Source organism: Gossypium hirsutum, chromosome A04 (genome assembly GCF_007990345.1).
Source record: "Gossypium hirsutum isolate 1008001.06 chromosome A04, Gossypium_hirsutum_v2.1, whole genome shotgun sequence".
NCBI lineage: Eukaryota > Viridiplantae > Streptophyta > Magnoliopsida > Malvales > Malvaceae > Gossypium > Gossypium hirsutum.
Genome location: NC_053427.1, coordinates 31790324 through 31794978, shown reverse-complemented (window position 1 = coordinate 31794978; position 4655 = coordinate 31790324). Strand labels below are relative to the sequence as shown.

Here is a 4655-nt window from a genome sequence, read left to right as displayed (position 1 = left end):
CAGCCCAGACGTTATGGCCGAAGCAGGCACGTTACATTAAAGTGTTTTAGCGAAAACCTTGTTTTAATTGGAAACACGTCCTTAAAACGAAAAACCTTAATTACTTTGTAAAATCTCTTTTTAGTTGCGGAAGCTGTATTTAGAACATATGATTTTATGAAAACTCATCATTTAAAAATTGAGTTGCAGAAACGTAGTATTTAAAAACAGTTATGGTTTAGGAAACCACGTTCTACTTCTAATAATTATGAAGCATAAAAAAATGATAATAATCCTAATTTGAAATATTAGCCAGAGGAAAGACCTTGTTAGAACCCAAATCAAATAGAAATAATTTAAAGTCAAAATATTAAAAATTACATAAAGACTAAGTCTAAACTTCTTATGCTAGTTGGCGACCTTCGAGTCCCTCCATCCGTCGAACCGTCTACTGAGAGTCACCTGAAAAATTTAAAAGGAGGGGGTGAGTTTCGAAAACTCAGTGTGTACAACCCTCAACGAGTATAAAGCCATCATTAGCCATTTTGGGCCAGAGCCCAATTCAAAAACGGTGGTCTCTGGGCCTTAGCCTAAATTAGCCTCGGTTTTGCCGAAGCCCACATTGCAATAATATCACAACAATATCATACATGCAATGCAGTGCAGTGCAATCCCATCCCAATAATCCATCCGCTACACACCATCTCTGTCCCCCCACACATCATGTGGGGATATAAATTTTGACCCAGCAAACTGATACACATCTACGGTAGCCCGGTTGCATAACTACCTTCATTTACACATTAGGCTTAAAAGCTGTCGGTGGATACACGATTGTCAAGCAACCATGCGATCCTCATATACTTCCTCCGTTCCATAATACCCAACCCATATGCAACCTAAGCAGAATATCATATGTATGCAACAGATATGAATGTCACATCCATAAAACTTACATTCAACACCTAGGGGTATTTCGGTCATTTCGCCCTTAGGGGCATTTCGGTAATTTTCTCTTTTATTACGATTTTCACTTAGCTTCGCCCATTAACAAATCCCGTGGGCTAAGATGAACGATTACTATGCACCAGGTAGGATTTCAGATAAGAGGAGGTGAGTCATTAAGACCGCTTAAGTACCAAGTTCTTCCTAAATCCAATCCTAGACATGCATATACTCGTTACCACACCTTAACCCTATGACTTGTCCACTGTATTTAATTAATAAATTAAGTTTTATGTCTGTTTAAGCAGTTATCAACTACTAGGCCCAAAACCCCTTAAAAGCCCAGACAAATCCACATAGCTGTATATAGCCCACTAAGCCCAATCTCTTTCATATGGCTCATGAGGCCCAAATAGCATTTATATGGCCCATTAGGCCCAAATCACATTCATATGGCCATTAGGCCCAAAACACATTTACAGTCATGCTCACATACACTTTTCCATTACATAGCATCAATTATTGATAAACCGTAATTTATACATATTTTTACCCCATCTTTAAAGCATTTTATGGATGATTTTCCATTAGAATTGGTGAATTCGATGCTCCTAATGCTTTAATTTCATGTTTTACACTTAGGAGAGCATAGGAGGGCGAAAGGAACGAGAAACGGGCGAAAAATAGAGAAAATAGGCCAAAGTAAGAAATCAACACATCCTGGACCTCCTCACATGGGTAGACCACACAGTCGTGTCAATTTGGCAGGCTCGAGCACGGTATGAAGTAATCGCACACGGGTGTGTTACACAGGCGTGTCCCTGCGAGCCCAAGTTGAGTCCAATTCAGAAAAGGCTAATTTTGAGGGCTTTTAGGCATTCCAAAGCCTATAAATACACCCCAGAGAAGGAAGAAAATAAGGACAAAGAGGAGAGGAGTAAGGAATTACTCCAAGGAAGCCGATTCATCTATCTCAGAAGCCAGATTCATCATTAAGACTGAAGATCTCTCCTCAATTTCCATTCAGGAGTTTTGGGTTTTCTTTATGTTTTGTATTCTTTATCATTCTCAGATGTTTTCTTATTTAGTTATGAACTAAATCCCCTAAACACCTAAGGGGAATGAAACCTAAGACGAATCTTGTTATTATTTTCTGAATTGTATGATAAATATTTGACTTTTTCTTAATTATGTGTTCTTAATTCTTGTTTTGATATCCCAGGATACCGATTCAAGATAAGCTCTTATTCAGAGGAGGAATAGACCCTGTTTAAGAGTACATTTGTCATAATTAAGCAGAGTTGATTGCGCACCTAGACATAAGGTGACAAGATTTTTCCGGATTAGGGTGAAACCTAAAAAGGGGATCCATAGATCAAGTTAATGAAACCCTAGAGTGTTAATTAAAGAAAAGTCTTGGTTATTCAATCTAGGGATTAAACGTTATTAGTCTTGAATAGGGATAATAACATAACTTAAGGATCTCTACGGTATAAGTTAAATGAATAAATCGTCCAATTCGGAGCCAGAATAACAAGTACAGTCTAGGTGGATTTTTCCTTATGTATTGTCTTCATTCAATCGATTTTTCCAAAAGCAATTCCCCAATTCCATTCTCTGTGCATTCTTAGTTTAGATAATTAGTTAGTTAAAACAAAAACCTCTTTATTCTTAGGCTAGATAATAAAAAGACAGTCAGTACTAGTACTTTTAGTTCCTTTGGGTTCAACAATCCGGTCTTGCTAAAACTATACTACTGTTCGATAGGTACACTTGCCTACATCGTGATAATAGTTAGGTCAAGAATGAGTAATTATAAATATTTAAAACCTATCACGAAACCACGCGATCAAGTTTTTGGCGCCGTTGCCGAGGAACTGAAATATTAGGAACACTTAATTTTTATTACTTTAGCCATTTATTTTTCGTGCATTTTAATTTATTATTATTTATTAATTTACTTTTTCCTTCGCTTATGCAGGTTTTTATAATTTATGACTAGAAAAAATCCGCAGGACCATTGCTTTTTAACGAAGAAATCGATCATACAGTTTGCAGAAATCAAAGAGAAATAAGGCAAAGCTTAAGATACACAGAAAACTAGCAAGAAGACGATACTCAACCCCCAACCGAAGAGATGGCTGAAAACCAAGGTAATCAGCTACCTCCTGCAATTGCGGTTAATCAAAATCCTTCTCCACGCACTATGTATGATTATGCTAAACCTTCTTTAACAGGAACTGAATCGAGCATAGTTAGACCCGCTGTAGCTGCAAATACTTTTGAATTAAAACCTAACACTATTCAAATGATACAGCAATTTGTTCAGTTTGATGGTATGCAGGATGAGGATCCCAGCGCTCATTTAGCCAACTTCTTAGAACTATGCAATACATTTAAATTTAATGGTGTCTCTGATGATTCCATTCGTCTTCGGTTATTCCCTTTTTCATTGAGGAACAAAGGTAAACAGTGGTTGAACTTGTTACCCCGAGGGTCAATTACTACATAGGAACAAATGACCGAAAATTTTTTACTAAAATATTTTTCGCCGGCTAAAATGGCTAAATTACTTAATGATATCTCTTCTTTTGTGCAGATGGATTTAGAAACACTGTATGATGCATGGGAGAGATACAAGGACCTTTTGAGAAGGTGCCCTCACCATGGGTTACTGCTTTGGCTATAGGTTCAAACATTCCATAATGGCCTAAATCCTTCGACTCGAAAAATAGTTGATGCAGTTGCTGGCGGAACCATCAATAATAAAACACCTAAAGATGCCTATGAGTTTATAAAGGAGATGTCACTGAATAACTATCAGTGGCAAGTCATGAGGACAAAGCCAACGAAAACAGCCGGTGTTTATAACGTCGATTCGGCCACCATGCTCTCTAATTAGGTAGAACTCTTAAATAAAAAGATTGATGGTTCTTAGTTCTTCGTGGGCTCACCCAGGAATGCAGTGCGAAGCAAGTGGAGGTGGAACAAGCCATTCGGAATACCAATCTTATGGCCACAACCTGGATAACGACCAATTAAACTACGTGGGTAATAATCCTCGACCTTAAAACAATCCATATAGTAACACTTACAATGCAGGTTAGAGGAACCACCCCAATTTCTCATGGAGCTATCAAGGAAATCAAAGACCACAACCACCTCCAGGCTACCAACAACCACCTTACCAACAGGAAAAGAAGCCGAACCTTGAAGAGATGCTCTCAAAGTTTATTTCGGTGTCAGAAACTCATTTCCAGAACACCGAGACAACACTTAAAAATCAACAAGCGTCGGTCCAGGGGCTCGAAACTCAGATAGGCTAGCTTTACAAACTAATTTATGAATGACCACAAGGTAGTTTGCCAAGTAATACTGAACCCAACCCAAGGGAACAGCTAAACGCAATTAATATTGAAGATGAAGAAGGAGTTGTTGAGCATAAACCAGAACCGAGGCAAGAAACTGTGGTAAGCAAAGGTCAAGGTAAGGTAGGTAACAATAAAAACAAAACGGTGAATGTCGAATATAAACCTCTTGTGCCATACCCCAACGCGACAAGGAAAGACCGATCAAATGAAAAATTTGGTAAATTCCTTAAACTCTTAAAAAAATTACATATTAACTTACTGTTTATTGAAGCCCTATCGCAGATGCCAAACGCAATGAAATTCTTAAAAGAGCTTTTAGCAAATAAGCGGAAGTTGGACAAGGCGTCGCATGTGGAGCTA

The 4655-nt window shown here is 38.0% G+C and overlaps 1 non-coding gene across 1 annotated transcript; it reads right to left on the bottom strand.

Annotated features, from left to right (window-relative positions):
- Nucleotides 1–3490: 3490 nt before the first annotated feature.
- LOC121228621 (small nucleolar RNA R71) lies at nucleotides 3491–3597 on the bottom strand. The gene has a single exon (XR_005926197.1). It is a non-coding gene; the product is annotated as a small nucleolar RNA R71 (small nucleolar RNA).
- Nucleotides 3598–4655: the final 1058 nt, after the last annotated feature.